This window comes from Sapajus apella, unplaced genomic scaffold, assembly GCF_009761245.1.
Source record: "Sapajus apella isolate SASKATOON/1434 unplaced genomic scaffold, GSC_monkey_1.0 scaffold77, whole genome shotgun sequence".
Classification (NCBI taxonomy): domain Eukaryota; kingdom Metazoa; phylum Chordata; class Mammalia; order Primates; family Cebidae; genus Sapajus; species Sapajus apella.
In genome coordinates, this window is record NW_022437017.1 from 308,725 (window position 1) to 328,238 (window position 19,514).

Here is a 19,514-nt window from a genome sequence, read left to right on the forward strand (position 1 = left end):
GCCGGCGACCACAGAGGACTCACGTCTCTCCAACCTGTGGCCTCAAAAGGAGGGTGCCAAGACTTTTTATACCCGAAAAACCACCTTCGGAGTGGGGGTGAAGAGCGGGGATGGGAATGAAAAGGTTTTGGACATTCCAAGGGCTAGGGCATTCTGTGATTCACCTCCTGGGCGGAGACAAGGGCGGGGGTCTCCGGACATTCCAAGGTCTAGGGGACTTTTGTCATTCTGTTTGTTACTTCAGTGGTTTACAGAAGTCAAGATATACATTTGTTTACACACTGTCTGGGTCGTGATAGAAGTCACAGATTTTAGCAGTTACTGGTAAGAAGTAAGTAGCTTTACATAGTTTTGCAGAACAAACTAGCAGTTCTATTTACAGAGGCCAAGAACAGTAGTTATTGTGAGGAGAATGGGGCAGCCATTGCAACTTATTTAAAAACAGTTTTGCATTTTATAAAAATAGCGTTGCTCAGGTTCTGGCTCCAGACCAGCACAATATCACATAACCAAAATGCTGATCGTGATATGGACAATGAAGTTTGGGCTGAGGAGGTCTCATACGGAAATGACAAACTTATTGGGAACTGAGGTAGAGGTCACTTTTGTTTTGCCTTAGCAAAGAGCTTGGCTGAGACAGAATCTCTGTCACCCAGGCTGGAGTGCAGTGGCACCATCTCAGCTCACTGCAGCCTCTGCCTTCAGGGTTTCAGCAGTTCTCCTGCCTCAGCCTCCTGGGTAGCTGGGATTACAGGGATGCACCATCATGCCCAGCTAATTTTTGTATTTTTAGTACACAGGGTTTCACTGTGTTGGCCAGGCTAGTCTTGAACTCCTGACCTCAGGTGATCTGCCCACCTTGGCCTCCCAAAGTGCTGGGATTACAGGCAGGAACCAGTGCGCCCAACTGGGATCTGTGGAACTTTTGAACTTAAGAATGATGACTTAGGATATCTGGTGGAAGAAACTGCAAAGCAGTCAAGGTGCGCCCTGGCTGCTTCTAACAGCCTATGCTCAAAGAAATGCCACAAAACTGGAACTTACATTTAAAGGGGAAGCAGAGTAAAAAGTTTAGAAAATCAGCCTGGCCATGTGGTAGAAAAGAAAAGCACATTTTTAGGGTAGGAATCAGGTAGACTGTAGAAATTTTCATAAGCAAAAAGAAGCCAACTGTTGATAGCTAAGACATTGGGAAAAAGGCCTCTAAGGCATTTCAGAGATCTTCATGGAAGCCCCTCCCATCATAGGCCTAGAGGCCTAGCAGGGAAGAATGGCTTGTGGGCCAGGCCCAGGACCCCACTGCCCTGCACAGCTTTAGGACATCACTTCCCCAAATCCCAGCTGCTCTAGATCCAGTCTTGGCTCAAAGGGCCTCAGATACAGCTTGAACCACTGCATCAGAGGGTGCAAGCCATAAGCCTTGGTGGATTCTATGTGGTGTTAAGCCTACAGGTGTGCAGAATGCAAAAGCTGAGGCTTGGGAGCCTCCACTTAAATTTCAAAAGATGTATGGAAAAGCCTGGATGTCCAGGCAGAAGCCTGCTGCAGGGGTAGGGCCCTCATAGAGAACCTCTACTGGGGAAGTATGGAGGAGAAATGTGGGGTTGGAGGCCCCCCCAGAATCCCAACTGGGGTGCTGCCTAGTGGAACCTTGAGAAGAGGACCACCATCCTCCATACCCCAGAATGGTAAATCTGCCAAGTTAGCACCCTGCACCTGAAAAGCCACAGGTACTCAATGCTAGCCCATGATAGCAGCCATGGGACTAAACCCTCCAAAGCCACAGGGGCAAAGGAAGAATTTTCTTATGTAAGAAAATAACTCTAAAGAAGAGAACTGACAATTCAACATCATTAAAATTAAGAAAGAGTCCCTGTATAATGGAGTAAAAAGATAAACCAGGCTGGGCATGGTGGCTCATGCCTGTAATCCCAGCACTTTGGGAGGCCGAGGCAGGGGGATCACCTGAAGTCAGTAATTCAAGACCAATCTGACCAACATGGTGAAACCCTGTCTCTACTAAAAATATAAAATTAGCCAGATGTGATGGCACATGCCTGCAATCATGCCTGTAATCCCAACTACTTGGGAGGTTGAAGCAGGAGAATTGCTTGAACTCAGGAGATGGAGATTGTAGCAAGCTGAGATCATGCCATTGCACTCCAGCCTGGGCAACAAGAGTAAAACTCTGCCTTAAAAAAATAAAAAGGGGAGGATGGCTGGCAAGATGGCCAAATAGGAACAATTCTGGTCTGCAGTTCCCAGCAAGATCAATGCAGAAGGCAGGTGATTTCTGCATTTCCAACTGAGATACCCGGCTCATCTCACTGGGACTGGTTAGACAGTGAGTGCAGCCCATGGAGAGCAATCCAAAGCATGGTGGTGTCACCTTGCCTGGGAAGCACAAGGGGTTGGGGAACTCCCTCCCCTAGCCAAGGGAAGCCGAGACTGTGCTGTGAGGAATGGTACAGTACACTCTGGCCCAGATATGATACTTTTCCCTTAGTCTTCATATCCCACAGATCAGGAGATTCCCTCGGGTGCCTACACCACCAGAGCCCTGGGTTTCAAGTACAGAACTAGGTGGCTCTTTGGGCAGACACCAAGCTAGCTGCAGTTTCTTTTTTTCATACCTCAGTGGCACCTGGAGCACCAGTGAGACAGAACCATTCACTCTCCTGGAAAGGGTGCTGAAGCCAGGAAGCCAAGCGGTCTAGCTCACTGGATCCCACACACAGGGAGCCCAGCAAACTAAGATCTACTGGCTTGAAATTCTTGCTGCCATCACAGCAGTCTGAAGTCAACCTGGGACACTAGAGCTTGGTGTAGGGAGGAGCATCCATCATTGCTGAGGCTTGACTAAGAGGTTTTCCACTGACAGTATAAACAAAGCTGCCAGGGAGTTTGAACTGGGCAGAGCCCACTGCAGCTCAGCAAAGTCACTGTAGCCAGACTGCCTCTCTAGATTCCTCCTCTCTGGGCAGGGCATCTCTAAAAGGCAGCAGCCCCAGGCCGGGGCTTATAGATCAAATTCCCATCTCCCTGGGACAGAGCACCTGGGGGAAGGGGCGGCTGTGGGCACAGCTTCAGCAGACTTCAATGTTCCTGCCTGCTGGATCTGAAGAGATCAGCAGATCTCCCAGCACAGGACTTGAGCTCTGCTAAGGGACAGACTGCCATCTCAAGTTGGGGTGGGAGGGTCCTTGGCCCCGGGGTTCCTGACTCGAAGACTCCTCCCAGCAGGGGTCAACAGACATATGGTAGAACTCTGGCTGGCATGTGGCAGGTGCCCTTCTGGGACGAAACTTCCAGAGGAAGGAACAGGCAGCAATCTTTGCTGTTCTGCAGCCACCACTGGTGATATAGGCAAACAGGGTCTGGAGTGGACCTCCAACAAACTCCAACAGACCTAAAGCAGAGGGGCCTGACTATTAGAAGGAAAACTAACAAATAGAAAGGAATAGCATCAACCAAAAGGACGTCCACACAGAAACTCCATCTAAAGCTCACCAACATCAAAGACCAAAGGTAGATAAATCCACAAAGATAAGGAAAAAACAGCACAAAAGTGCAGAAAATTCTAAAATGTCTCTTCTCCAAAGGAACACAACTCCTCACCAGCAAGGCAACAAAACTGGACAGAGAATTAGTTTGATGAATTGACAAAAGTAGGCTTCAGAATAATAAACTCCTCTGAGCTAAAGGTGCATGTTCTAACCCAATGCAAAGAAGCTAAGAACCTTGAAAAAAAGGTTAGAGGAATTGATAAATGACCCGATGGAGTTGAAAAACATAGCATGAGAACTTTGTGAAGCATACACAAGTATCAATAGCCAAATCAATCAAGCAGAAGAAAGGATACAGGTGACTGAAGATTACCTTCATGACAAAAAGCATAAAGACAGGATTAGAGAAAAAAGAATGAAAAGAAATGAACAAAGCCTCCAAGAAATATGGAACTATGTGAAAAGACCAAACCTAAGTTTAATTGGTGTACCTGAAAGTGATGGAGAGAATAGAACCAAGTTGGAAAACACTTCAGGATATTATCCAGGAGAACTTCCCCAACCTAGCAAGAAAGGTCAATATTCAACTTGAGGAAGTACAGAGAACACCACAAAGATACTCCTCAAGAAGAGCAATATCAAGACATAATTGTCAGATTGACCAAGGTTGAAAGGAAGGAAAAAATGTTAAGGACAGCCAGAGAGAATGGTTGGGTTACCCCCAAAGGGAAGCCCATCAGACTAACAGTGAATCTTTCTGCAGAAACCATATAAGCCAGAAGAGAGTGAGACCAATATTCAACATTCTTAAAAGAATCTTCAACCCAGAATTTCATATCCAGCCAAACTAAGCTTCATAAGTGAAGGAGAAATAAAATCCTTTACAGACAAGCAAATACTGACAGATTTTGTCACTACCAGGCCTGCCTTACAAGAGCTCCTGAAGAAAGCACTAAACATAGGAAAAACTGGTGCCAGCTACTGCAAAAACATACCAAATTTTAAAGACCATTGACACTATGAAGAAACTGTATCAACAAATGGGCAAAATAACCATCTAGCGTCATAATGACAGGATCAAATTCACATATAATAATATTAACCTTAAATGTAAATGCGCTAAATGCCCCAATTAAAAGACACAGACTTGCAAATTGGATAAAGAGTCAAGATCCAAACAGGGAGGGGAGCATCACACACTGGGGTCTGATGGGGGGCGGGGAACTAGGGGAGGGAGAGGAGGGGGTGGGGAGTTGGGGAGGGATAACATGGGGAGAAATGATAGGTGATGGGGAGCAAGGCAGCAAACCACATTGCCATGAATGTAGCTATGCAACAATCTTGGATGTTCTTCACATGTACCCCAAAACCTAAAACGCAATAAAATATATATTTAAAAAAAAAAAGTCAAGATCCATTGGTATGCTATATTCAGGAGACCCATCTCATGTGCAAAGACACATAGGCTCAAAATAAAGGGATGGAGGAATATTTACCAAGCAAATGGAAAGGAAAAAAAAGCAGGGGTTGCAATCCTAGTCTCTGATAAAACAGACTTAAAAAAGATGAAAAAAGACAAAGAAGGGCATTACATAACAATAAAAGGATCAGTGCACAAGAAGAGCTAACTATCTTAATTATGTATGCACCCAATACAGGAGCATCCAGATTCATAAAGCAAGTTCTTTTTTTTTTTTTTTGAGACGGAGTTTCGCTCTTGTTACCCAGGCTGGAGTGCAATGGCGCGATCTCGGCTCACCGCAACCTCCGCCTCCTGGATTCAGGCAATTCTCCTGCCTCAGCCTCCTGAGTAGCTGGGATTACAGGCACGCGCCACCATGCCCAGCTAATTTTTTTTGTATTTTTAGTAGAGATGGGGTTTCACCATGTTGACCAGGATGGTCTCGATCTCTTGACCTCGTGATCCACCCGCCTCGGCCTCCCAAAGTGCTGGGATTACAGGCGTGAGCCACTGCGCCCGGCCAAAGCAAGTTCTTAAAGAGCTATAAAGAGACTTAGACTCCCACACAATGATAGTAGGAGACTTTAACATCCACTGTCAATATTAGGTCAACAAGACAAAATTAACAAGGATATTCATAACTTGAACTTGGCTCTGGTCCAAGTGGACCTAATAGATATCTACAGAACTCTCCACTCCAAATCAACAAAATATACATTTGTAGCACAACATCACACTTATTCTAAAATTGATCACATAATTGGAAGTAAAACATTCCTCAGTCAAAGAATGGAAATCATAACAGTGTCTCTGACTACAGTGCAATCAAAATAGAACTCAGGATTAAGAAACTCACTTAAAACTGCACAACTACATGGAAACTGAACAACCTGCTCCTGAATGACTACTGCATCAATAACAAAATTAAGGCAGAAATAAATAATTTATTTGAAGCCAGTGAGAACAAAGATACAACATACCAGAATCTCTGGGACACAGCCAAAGCAATGTTTAGAGGAAAATTTGTAGCACTAAATGCCCACAAGAGAAAGCAGGAAATATCTAAAATTGACAAAAAGAACTAGAGAAGCAAGAGCAAACAAAGTCAAAAGCTCACAGAAGACAAGAAATAGAAGGAGACAGAACTGAAGGAGACAGAGACGTGAAATACTCTTCAAAAAAATCAATGAATCCAGGAGTTGGTTTTTTGAAAAGATCAACAAAATAGATAAACCACTAGCCAGATTAATAAGAAGAGAGAGAAGAATGCAATAGACTCAATAAAAAATGATAAAGGCAATATCACCACTGATCCCTCAGAAATACAAACTACCATCAGAGAATACTATAAACACATCTATGCAAATAAACTAGAAAATATAGAAGAAATGGATAAACTCCTGGACGTATACACTCTCCCAAGACTAAACCAGGAAGAAGTTGAATCCCTGAATAGACCAGTGACAAAGTCTGAAACTGAGGCTGTAATTAATAGCCTACCAACCAAAAAAAAAGCCAGGACCAGACAAATTCACAGCCAAATTCTAGTAGAGATACCAACAGGAGCTGGTACCATTCCTTCTGAAACTACTTCAAACAATAGAAAAAGAGGGACTCCTCCCTAACTCATTTTATAAGGCCAACATCATGCTGATACCAAAACTTGGCAGAGACACAACAAAAAAGGAAAATATCAGGCCAATAGCCCTGATGAACATGGTGCAAAAATCTTCAATAAAATACTGGCAAACTGAATCCACCAGGACATCAAAAAGGTTATTCACCACGATCAAGTCGGCTTCATGCCTGGGATGCAAGGCTGGTTCAACATACGCAAATCAATAAATGTAATCCATCACATAAACTGAACCAATGACAAAAACCACATTATTATCTCAATAGACACAGAAAAGGCTTTCAATAAAATTCAACACCCCTGCATGCTAAAAGCTCTCAAACTAGGTATTGATGGAACGTATCTCAAAATAATAGCTATTTATGACAAACCTACAGCCAGCATCATACTGAATGGGCAAAGGCTGGGAGCATTCCCTTTGAAAACTGGCACAAGACAAAGATGCCCTCTCTCACCACTCCTATTCAACACAATATTGGAGGAAGTTCTGGGCAGGGCCATCAGGTAAGATAAATAAATCAAGGTATTCAAATAGGGAGAGGAAGTCAAATTGTCTCTGTGTGCAGATGACATGACTGTATATTTAGAAAACCCCATCATCAGGCCGGGCGCGGTGGCTCACGCCTGTAATCCCAGCACTTTGGGAGGCCAAGGCGGGTGGATCACGAGGTCAAGAGATCAAGACCATCCTGGTCAACACGGTGAAACCCTGTCTCTACTAAAACTACAAAAAATTAGCTGGGCATGGTGGCGCGTGCCTGTAATCGCAGCTACTCAGGAGGCTGAGGCAGGAGAATTGCCTGAACCCAGGAGGCGGCGGTAGAGGTGAGCCGAGATCGCACCATTGCACTCCAGCCTGGGTAACAAGAGTGAAACTCCGCCTCAAAAAAAAAAAAAAAAAAAAAAGAAAACCCCATCATCTCGGCCCAAAATCTCCTTAAGCTGATAAGCAACTTCACCAAAGACTCAGGATACAAAATCAATGTGAAAAAAATCACAAGCATTCCTATACACCAATAATAGACAAACAGCCAAATCATGAGTGAACTCCCATTCACAGTTGCTACAAAGAGAATAAAATATCTGGGAATACAACTTAGAAAGGATGTGAAGGACCTCTTCAAGGAGAACTACAATCCACTGTTCAAGGAAATAAGAGAGGACACAAACAAATGGAAAAACATGACATACTCATGGATAGGAAGAATCAGTAGCATGAAAATGGCCATACTGTCCAAAGTAATTCATAGATTCAGTGCTGTCCCATCAAGCTACCATTGACTTTCTTCACATAATTAGAAAAAACTACTTTAAATTTCATATGGAAAAAAAAAAAGAGCCCATATAGCCAAAACAATCCCAAGCAAAAAGAACAAAGTTGGAGGCATCACACTACCTGACTTCAAACTATACTACAAGGCTACAGTAACCAAAACATCATGGTACTGGTACCAAAACATATATAGACCAATGGAACAGAACAGAGGCCTCAGAAATAATGCTACACATCTACAGCCACTGTATCTTTGACAAACCTGACAAAAACAAGCAATGGGGAAAGGATTCCCTATTTAATAAATGGTGTTGGGAAAACTGGCCAGCCATATACAGAAAACTGAAACTGGACCCCTTCCTTACACCTCATACAAAAATTAACTCAAGATGGATTAAAGAATTAAACATGCTGGGCGCGGTGGCTCAAGCCTGTAATCCCAGCACTTTGGAAGGCCGAGGCGGGTGGATCACGAGGTCAAGAGATCGAGACCATCCTGGTCAACATGGTGAAACCCGTCTCTACTAAAACTACAAAAAATTAGCTGGGCATGGTGGCATGTGCCTGTAGTCCCAGCTACTCAGGAGGCTGAGGCAGGAGAATTGCCTGAACCCAGGAGGCGGAGGTTGCGGTGAGCCGAGATCTGGCCATTGCACTCCAGCCTGGGTAACAAGAGTGAAACTCCGTCTCAAAAAAAAAAAAAAAAAGAAACATAAGACTTGAAAGCATAAAAACTCTAGAAGAAAACCTAGGCAATACCATTCAGGACATAGGCATGGGCAAAGGCTTCATGACTAAAACACCAAAAGCAATGTCAAAACAAAAACCAAAATTGGCAAATGGAACCTAATTAAACTAAAGAGCTTCTGCACAGTTAGAATGGCTTTCATTAAAAAGTCAGGAAACAACAGATGCTGGAGAGGATGTGGAGAAATAGGAACACTTTTACACTGTTGGTGGAGTGTAAATCAGTTCAACCACTGTAGAAGACAGTGTGGCAATTCCTCAAGGATCTAGAACCAGAAATACCATTTGACCCAGCAGTCACATTACTGGGTATATACCCAAAGCATTATAAATCATTTCACTATAAATACACATGCACATGTATATTTACTACAGCACTGTTCACAATAGCAAAGCTTTGGAACCAACCCAAATGCCCATCAATGATAGACCGGATAAAGAAAATGTGGCAGAGCCAGGCATGGTGGCTCATGCCTGTAATCCAAGCACTTTGGAGGCCAAGGCGGGCAGATCACCTGAGGTCGGGAGTTCAAGACCAGCCTGACCAACATGGTGAAACCCCGTCTTTAAAAAAAAAAATTAAATTAAAAATAAATAAAAAGAAAATGTGGCACATACACACCATGGAATACTATGCAGCCATAAACAAGGATGATTTCATGTCCTTTGCAGGGACATGGATGAAGCTGGAAACCATCCTCAGCAAACTAACATAAGAACATAAAGCCAAACAGTGCATATTATCACTCATAAGTGGGAGCTGAACAATGAGAACACATGAACACAGGAAGGGGAACATCCACACACCAGGACCTGTTGAGGGAAGCGGGGGCCAGGGGAGGAACAGCATTAGGAGAAATACCTAGTGTAGATGACAAGCTGATGGGTGCAGCAAACCACTCTGGCACATGTATACCTATGTAACAAACCTGCATGTTCTGCACATGTATCTCAGAACTTAAAGTAAGTAAAAGGGGCCAGGCGCGGTAGCTCACGGCTATAAGTAATCCCAGCGCTTTTGGAGGCCAAGGTGGATGTATCACCTGAGGTCAGGAGTTTGAGACCAGCCTAGCCAACATGGTGAAACCGTCTCTACTAAATATACAAAATTAGCTGGGAATCGTGGCACAGCCTGTAATCCCAGCTACTTGGGAGGATGAGGCAGGAGAATCGCTTGAACCTGGGAGGCAGAGGTTGTAGTGAGCCAAAATTGCGTCACTGCACTTCAGCCTGGACAACAAGAGCGTAACTCCAACTAAAAAAAAGAAATTAAAAAGGATTAGTGTGCAGAGTATGGTAAAGAAAGCAATATATAACCTGATCAAGACAGTTGCAGATGGGCCAAAAAAAAGCAATAAATATACAAATCAATCAAATGTGAGAACATGACTAAAAATTATTTCACAAATGAAACACTGCATAGAGCAAATGCTCAACACTAATATTAATCACTCAGAAGACATAAAATCACAAGAAAGTAAATACTTACATTAACACATATGCATGAGTGGTGAGACTGTTACTCCACACACATCCTATTATCATTTCCTAGTAAATCTGAAAAACGTGATAATTGCTGGCTCTTTCTCTGCAATGAAAAAGAAAAACAATAAAAAAAAAAAAAACTTGAGAAAATTCAAATACTATAAGCAGTGGACCATGAGAGCAAATCAGGTAATCCACCACCTCAGACAGCATGTCAGGCCCCCCCCAAAAAAAACCCCCACAAATACGCTCACACACACACACACACACACACACACACACACCCTTTTTAGCATAATATTAATGGTAATAGTAACTGAAAAATCAGAGGAGGTAAACAGTGCTTCTGGAAAAATACTTGGTAAACCTATAAAGAATCACAAACAGCCACTTAGAATCAGCTGAAAATTCTGACCTGTGTTGTCTTTTTCCCCCAACACCACTTCAGACAACAAATGTATGCCATTTACTGAACACAATTCTCCAAAAACAGCTGGGTGTCCAGTAATTCAACGCTGACACCACCCAGTGTGAGTAGAGACCCCACAAGTTGAGCGCTTGGTCCCACAACCCAGCTCCAACTACAAATGCTATCTGCAAGCCCCAGGAAGCACCCTCGTAGCCAACTGTATAAATCCAACAACCCCATCCTCAGGTTCAATAGTTTTCTAGAACTACTCATCATGGAACTCAGCAAAACGCTTTAGTTAAGGTTTTCAGTTTATTATAAAAGATGGCAGCCAAGAGTAGTGACTTACACCTGTAATCCCAACATGTTGGGAGACCAAGTCAGGAGGATCACTTGAGGCCAGGATATTATCAATGATAACGAGTTTGAGACTAGCCTGGGCAACACAGCAATCCTGTCTCTATGAGAAACTAAAATAAAATTAGCTGGGTATGTTGACACATGCATGTAGACCCAGCTGCATGAGCCCAGGAGTTTGGGGCTGCAGTGAGCTATGACTGCACACTGCACTCCAGCCTGGGTGACAGAGAGACCCTGTCGCCAAAAAAAAAAAAAAAAAAAAAAAAGGAAAAAAATTGGCCCAGTGCAGTGGTTCACGCCTGTAATCCCAGCACTTTGCGGGGCTGTGGTGGGCGGATCACGAGGTGAGCAGTTCGAGACCAGCCTAACCAACATGGTGAAACCCTGTCTCTACTAAAAATACAAAAATTAACCGGGCATGGTGGCACACGCCTGTAATCCCAGCTACTCAAGAGGCTGAGACAGGAGAATCGCTTGAACCTGGGAGGCAAGAGGTTGCAGTGAGCCAAGATTGTGCCACTGTACTCCAGCCTGCTGGACAGAGACTCCATCTCACGCAAAAAAAAATTGCCCTCTAAAAAAATGACAATTAAAATATAGTCTGTGTTTAATATAGCCTAGGGGGATGAAGAGGTGATATTGTTGTGAACTAAATAAAGGAAATCAGTGTTATGAAATGCGGAGAAGGACCAGGAAATCCCAAGATTTGCTGCCAGCCTTAGGAGAAGGTAGCCTAGGGACCACAGTCGTAGATTTGAGACCCTGCTTCGCATATATTTGGGAAACTCAGACAAAATCTGAAGCCCCTGATGAGAAAGGGGGAACTGGGGTCCCCACAGTCTACCGCTTTTCCCACAGGAACCCCATACTGGAGACAGGATTCCCCCCATGACCCTGCGGTGGTCCCCACACAATCTAGCAAGACGGGGCAGCGGGCGCAGAGCTGCCCACACGGGGCACTGGGGCTGCAGTGGTCACACAGGGACGGGACAGAACGGCTCGGGATCCGGGCTGCCGGCCCAGCCACACCCTGAGGCCTGCGCCAGGAGGACTTGGGTCCCAGGCCCCATAGTCACCCATGAGGAGGAGGCCTGGGGCCCGCAACAGCCAGTTCCTGCCGGTTCCAACCAGCCCTACCCTTGTCTCGGGACCCTCCGCCTTGACACTCAACCATTTCCTATCTTCCAGGTGTCCCAGGGCTCCTGCTGCCAGTTCGGGTCCCAGTCTGACAGGATGCTACAGATACATCTGTGGATGTCTGTCAGCTACAGAGTAGGAGCCGCCTTTAGAGAGATGAAGACACCTGCACCCTCTGTGCAGCAGTGCGCCTGATCCAGTTTTCACGACCCTGCCCCATGGCCCTGATTGGATAGGGCTCCAAGACCGGCCCCCTGGACACTGAATGACAGAAGCAGCATCTCACTATGCTGAGTGGAGCCAGGTGAAGTTCCAGACACAGTCCTTGGCTGGTGGGCTTTCTCCCATCACAGTGACAAGACCCCTCCTGGGGATAAATCTGTACTTAAGCAGAATTTCTTGATTGTACTCAATGGTCCTTGCTTCTTTCTCCAGAAGTGGGGATCACAAGTCTGTGCAGGGGATCCCAGACTCACTGTCCAGTGGCGCCATCTCCTGGCCTCAGAGCAGGAGGGCAGCCCAGGCCACACTGCAGCAGGAGGGGGAGCCTAATGTCCTGCAGGAATATGGCATGAGGCTGTTCGCGACAAGGCCAAGCCTTTCTCCCACCTGATCTCTCAGTCTGCTTATTTTCAAGAAAATAGGACTGGGGGTGGTGGCTCACGCCTGTAATCCCAGCACTTTAGGAGGCCGGAAATCACGAGGTCAGAAGATCAACACAATCCTGGCCAATATGGTAAAATTCCGTCTCTACTAAAAATACAAAAATTAGCTGGGTGTGGTGGTGCGTGGCTGTGGTCCCAGCTACTGAGGAGCGTGAGGCAGTAGAATCCCTTGAACCCGGAAGGCAGAGGCTGCAGTAAGCTGAGATTGCACTAAGTGCATGGAAAAACTGGACTTATATGGCAGCAATATTCTATAAAGGAGTCAATAGAGAAGAAAAGCAAAAATATGAGCTAGCTCAGAGAAGCAGTCTTTCAGACACAGTTCAGCAGGAAAACCCCCATTCCGGAGGTTAAACATATTCCCAGCCATGGGTGCCAGAGTGTTGAAATGGGTCCCCAGAGGCCAGATGTGGTGGCTTACACCTGTAATCCCATCACTTTGGAAGGCCGAGGCAGGTGGATCACCTGAGGTCAGAAGTTCTAGCCCAGGCTGGCCAATGTGGTGAAACCCTGTCTCTGCTAAAAATACAAAAATTAGCCAGGCGTGGCAGTGGGAGCCTGTAATCCCAGCTACTCAAGGGGCTGAAACAGGAGAATCACTCGAACCCAGGGAGCAGAGGTTGCAGGGAGCTGAGATCATGCCACTTCACTCCAGCCTGGGCGACAGAGTGAAACTGTCTCAAAAAGAAAAAGAAATGAAATGGGTCCCCAGAGTGTCCCTGCCAGGTCATGGGGATAAGCCAGGACATATAAGGATTCAGCTCTGGGAGTTCAACTTGCCCTCCTGTCCCCTCTGCAGAGTGTGGATATGTACCCTCCTTTAAGACTTTAAGTGTTAATAAAGCTTCCAATCAAAAAGCAAGAAATTACATATTGATTTTGAAAACATAAGAATTCCTCATATTTTTATGAAAAAGTCATGCGGAACACAAATAGTACAATGGCAGAAATAATGCCTTCTTTATTGGTAATTACGTTAAATGGAAATGAAATAACTTGCTGAACAAAGGGCAGAGGTAGGTAGAATGAATTTTGTAAATATGACCAAATTATACCCTGTCCACAGCTTATTCATTATAGATCACAATACACAAGTCAGTTGAAAGAGAATAAAAGAAAAAGATACTCCATGCAAATAGTAGTCTAAAAGAGCAGGAGTGGCTATACAATTGTCATACAAAATAGACTTTAAGTCAAAAACTGTTAAAAGACACAACGAAGAACATTTTTGTTTTTGAGACAGTCTTGCTCTGTAGCCAGGCTGGAGTGCAGTGGTGCGATCTCGGCTCACTGCAACTTCTGCCTCCCAGGTTCAAGCAATTCTCCTGCCTCAGCCTCCCATGTAGCTGGGATTACAGGTGTGCGCCACCATGTCCAGCTAATTTTTGTATTTTTTAGTAGAGACGGGGTTTCACCATATTGGCCAGGATGCTCTCGATCTCTTGACCTCGTGATCCACCCACCTCTGCCTCCCAAAGTGATGGGATTACAGGCGTGAGCCACCGCGCTCTGCCAAGAACACCATTTATAAAAGGCTCAAATCATACAGAATATATAACAATTATGATTATTATTTTGAGCCGCAGTCTTGCTCAGTAATCCAGGCTGGAGTGCGGTGGTGCAATCTTGGCTCACTGCAACCTCCACCTCCCGGGTTCAAGCTCTGGATTAGCTGGGATTACAGGTGTGTGCCACTGCACTCAGCTAATTTTTGTATTTTTAGTACAGACGGAGTTTCACCATGTTGGTCAGGCTGGTCTCGAACTCCTGACCTTGTGATCCACCTGCCTCAGCCTCCCAAAGTGCTGGGATTACAGGCATGAGCCACCATGCCCAGCCAGACTATTTAACAATTACAAATATAATTGCACTAAATAATAGAGGTCCAAAATAAATGAAGTAAACATTTTAAAAACTGAAAAGGAAATGTCAGTTCTACAATAAAAGTTTGAGACTTCCGACTCCAAAATGGATAGAACAACCAGACATAAGATCCATAAGAATATAAAGAACTTGAACAACACAATAAAACAACTAGACTACTCTGCATAATAACAGCAGAACAGACATTCTGCTCACGTGCACATAGAACATGCTCCAGCACAGACCATCACGAAGACACAAATCTTCATATCATTTAAAAACCTGAAATCATAAAAGGTATCTTTTCTGAACACACTAAAACTAGAAGTCAATATTAGAAGGCAAATTCACAAATATGCACAAATTAAACAATTCACTCTCCAACAACTAATGGGTCAAATAAGAAATCACAAGAGAAAACAGAAAATACCTGGAGACCAATGAAAACAAAAAACACACCAAAACTTATGAGATTTAGCAATGGCCAGTGCCAAGAGAAAATTTTATAGAGAGAATGCCTTTATTGAAAAGGAAGAAAGAGAAAGAGCTCCAATAAATAATCTAATTGTATAACTTACAGGACTAGAAATAGAAGAGCAAGCTTTTTTTAAATTTGTAGAAAAGCTGGCTATGGTGGTAAATGTCTGCAGTCCCAGCTACTCAGAAGGCTGAAGCAGGCGGATCACTTGTGCCCAAGAGTTCAGGCTGTAGTGCACCATGACTGCACCTGTGAATGGCCACGGCAGGTCAGCCTGGGCAATACAGCAAGACTTCATCTCTATTTTTTAAAAAGAATACAGAAAGGCAAGTAATAGAGATTAGAGCAGAGATAAATAACAGAAAAACAGCAGAGAATATCAGTGATACCAAAACTTAGTTTTTGGAAAAGATAAAATTGGAAAACAGGGACCACTTTCTATTCATTTAATGTGGCCAGCCTCATTTTGACATGAAAGTGTTAAAGACGTTAAGAAGAGAAGCTACAGACCAATATCCTTCCTGAATATTGAAGCATAAATTATTAACAAAATACTAGCAAACTGAATTCAGCAGGATTATTAAAAGGGTTATAAATGTAGGATGTGTTCCTGTGATGCAAGGATGTTTCAACATGTAGCAATGTAGTAATGCACCATTCATGAATCTAAGAAAAAACATATTTATTATCTCAACTGGTGCAAATAAATTTGACAAAACTGAATACTTTGATTAAAAAAAAAAGATACGGCCGGGCGCGGTGGCTCAAGCCTGTAATCCCAGCACTGTGGGAGGCCAAGGCGGGTGGATCACGAGGTCAAGAGATCGAGACCATCCTGGTCAACATGGTGAAACCCCGTCTCTACTAAAAATACAAAAAATCAGCTGGGCATGGTGGCTCGTGCCTGTAATCCCAGCGACTTAGGAGGCTGGGGCAGGAGAATTGCCTGAACCCGGGAGGCGGAGGTTGCGGTGAGCCGAGATCGCGCCATTGCACTCCAGCCTGGGTAATAAGAGCGAAACTCCGTCTCAAAAAAAAAAAAATAAAAAAAAAAAAAAAGATACAGGCCAGGCATGGTGGCTTACCCACGCACTGTAATCCCAGTGCGTGGGTAAGCCACGCAGTAATCCCAGCACTTTGGGAGGCTGAGGCAGTCGGATCACCTGAAGTTGGGAGTTTGAGACCAGCCTGACCAACATGGCAAAACCCCATCTTTACAAAAGAAGAAAAAGAAAAAAATACGTTCAATAAACCAGGAATGTAAGGAAACTTCCCTAATAGGATAAAGGCACATATGAAAAACCTACAGGTAACCTGGTCAGTGGTGAAAGACTGAAAGCTTTGCCCCTAATATCATGAAAAAGACAAGAATACCCACTTTTACCACTTCTTTTTTTTTTTTTTTTTTTTTTGAGATGGAGTTTCACTCGTTACCCAGGCTGGAGTGCAATGACGCGATCTCGGCTCACCGCAACCTCCGCCTCCTGGGTTCAAGCAATTCTCTTGCCTCAGCCTCCCGAGTAGCTGGGACTACAGGCGTGCGCCACCATGCCCAGCTAATTTTTGTATTTTTAGTAGAGACGGGGTTTCACTATGTTGACCAGGATGGTCTCGATCTCTTGACCTCATGATCCACCCGCCTCGGCCTCCCAAAGTGCTGGGATTACAAGCGTGAGCCACCGCGCCCGGCCCACTTTTACCACTTCTATTCAATACAGTATTGGTAGTTGCAAGAGAAATAAGAGTAAGAAACAAAAGAATCCAATTTGGAAAGGAATTATAAAATTATGTGTGTTTACAATTATATGATCCTGTATAGAGAAGACTCCACAAAGGAAAAATTAAATATTAGAGCATAAAAATGAATTCAGCAATGTAACAATTCAAAATCAACATACAAACATCAGTTGTATTTCTATAAATTAACAATGAGGCCGGGCACGGTGGCTCAAGCCTGTAATCCCAGCACTTTGGGAGGCTGAGGCGGGTGGATCACGAGGTCAAGAGATCGAGACCATCCTGGTCAACATGGTGAAACCCCGTCTCTACTAAAACTACAAAAAATTAGCTGGGCATGGTGGCGCGTGCCTGTAATCCCAGCTACTCAGGAGGCTGAGGCAAGAGAATTGCCTGAACCCAGGAGGCGGAGGTAGCGGTGAGCCGAGATCGCGCCATTGCACTCCAGCCTGGGTAACATGAGTGAAACTCCGTCTCAAAAAAGAAAAAAAAAAAAAAATTAACAATGAACCATCTGAAAAAGAGCTAATAAAAATTACAAAGGCATCCAAGAATAAAATAACTAAAATAAATTTCAGAAGCCAATAACCTGTACACTAAAAACTACAAAATGTTGCTGAAACAAATTTGAAAAGACATAAATAAATGGAAAGACATGACATTTTTATAAATTCCAAGACTACTGTTAAGAATACTAACCAAATCAATCTACAGAGTCAATGTGGTCCCTATCAAAATCCAAACAGCCTTTTACATAGAAATACAAAGACCCAATTTAAAATTCATTTGAAATGTCTAGGGACATTTAATATCAAAACAACCTTGAAAAAGAACAAAGTTTGAGGACCCATACTTCCTGATTACAAAATTTACTAGAACACTACAGTAATCAAAAGACAATGAGGCTGGGTGCAGTGATTCATGCCTGTAATCCCAACACTCTGGAAGGGCAGAGTGAAAGGATTGCTCAAGGCAAGGAATTCAAGACCAGCCTGGGCAACTTAGCAAGACCCCATCTCCACATAAAAGTTCTAATTAGGGCCGGGCGCGGTGGCTCAAGCCTGTAATCCCAGCACTTTGGGAGGCCAAGGCGGGTGGATCACGAGGTCAACAGATCGAGACCATCCTGGTCAACATGGTGAAACCCCGTCTCTACTAAAAATACAAAAACTTAGCTGGGCATGGTGGCACGTTGTCTGTAATCCCAGCTACTCAGGAGGCTGAGGCAGGAGAATTGCCTGAACCCAGGAGGCGGAGGTTGCGGTGAGCCGATATCGCGCCATTGCACTCCAGCCTGGGTAACAAGAGCGAAACTCCGTCTCAAAAAAAAAAAAAAAAAAAAAAGTTCTAATTAGCCAGGCAAGATGGTACATGCCTGTAGTCCTAGCTACTTGGGAGGCTGAGGCTGGAGGATTGCTTGCACCCAGGAGTTCAAGGTTTCAATGAAAGGAAAAAAAAAAAAAGGCATGGTACTGACATAAGTACACACTGGCTAATGGAACAGAATAGAAAAGCCTAGAAATAAATGCTCACATATGACCAAATGATTACTGACACCAGTGCCAAAGTAATTTGAATAGAAAAAGGACAATCTTTCAAAAACTGGTGTTGGAAAAACTGGGTATCTACCTGTAAAAGAATAAAAGTGGAGGCTGGGCGTGGTGGCTTGCGCCTGTAATCCCAGCACTTTGGGAGGCCGAGGCAGGTGGATCACCTGAGGTCAGGAGTTCAAGACCAGCCTGGCCAACATGGTGAAACCCGGTCTCAAAAAATAGAAGGCCGGGCGCGGTGGCTCAAGCCTGTAATCCCAGCACTTTGGGAGGCCGAGGCGGGTGGATCACGAGGTCAAGAGATCGAGACCATCCTGGTTAACATGGTGAAACCCCGTTTCTACTAAAACTACAAAAAAATTAGCTGGGCATGGTGGCGCGTGCCTGTAGTCCCAGCTACTCGGGAGGCTGAGGCAGGAGAATTGCTTGAACCCAGGAGGCGGAGGTTGCGGTGAGCCGAGATCGCCCCATTGCACTCCAGCCTGGGTAACAAGAGCGAAACTCCGTCTCCGAAAAAAAAAAAAAAAAAAAAATAGAAAAGATAAAAGTGGACCATCACTTTACATCTTGTACAAATGCTAACTTTAATCAAGACTTACACTTAAAAGCTAAAAGTATAGAAGACTTAGAAAAAAAATATTGGGTGAAATTTCATGATACTGGATTTCTCAGAAATATGCTTTGGCTGCTTGAACTACAAGCAATCACAATAGATAAAATGGACTATATCAAAATTTAAAACTTCTATTCACCAAAGGATGTTCTCAACAGAATAAAAACACAACCTACAGAATGAGAGAACGCATGTCCCTATCACATATCTCATAAGAGATTAGTACCCAAAATATACGAACTCCTGCAACTCCACAACAAAACAAAATCAGGCTGGGCACAGTGGCTCACACCTGTAATCCCAGCACTTTGGGAGGCCGACTCGGGAGAATCACCTGAGGTTAGGAGTTCAGGACCATCCTTGCCAACATGGTGAAACTCGTCTCTACTAAAAACATAAAAATTGGTCAGCCATGGTGACGGCCATCTGTAATCCCAGCTACTCTAGAGGCTAAGGAGAATTGCTTGAACCCAGGAGGCAGAGGTTGCAATGAGCCAAGATGGCACCCGTGAACTCCGGCTGGGCAACAAGAGTGAAACCCCATCTTAAAAAAAAAAAAAAAAAAAAAAAAAAAAAAAAAAAAAAAAAAAAAA

The 19,514-nt window shown here is 44.1% G+C and overlaps 1 protein-coding gene across 1 annotated transcript in view; it reads right to left on the bottom strand.

Moving 5' to 3' along the window:
• The window catches only part of ZNF441 (zinc finger protein 441), a 142,079-nt gene that overhangs the window by 112,374 nt on the left and 10,191 nt on the right, over positions 1–19,514 (bottom strand). Inside the window, exon 2 of the mRNA XM_032251663.1 lies at positions 10,114–10,212. The gene's annotated coding sequence lies outside the window, so the exon portion shown is untranslated. The remainder of the gene's footprint in view (positions 1–10,113; positions 10,213–19,514) is intronic.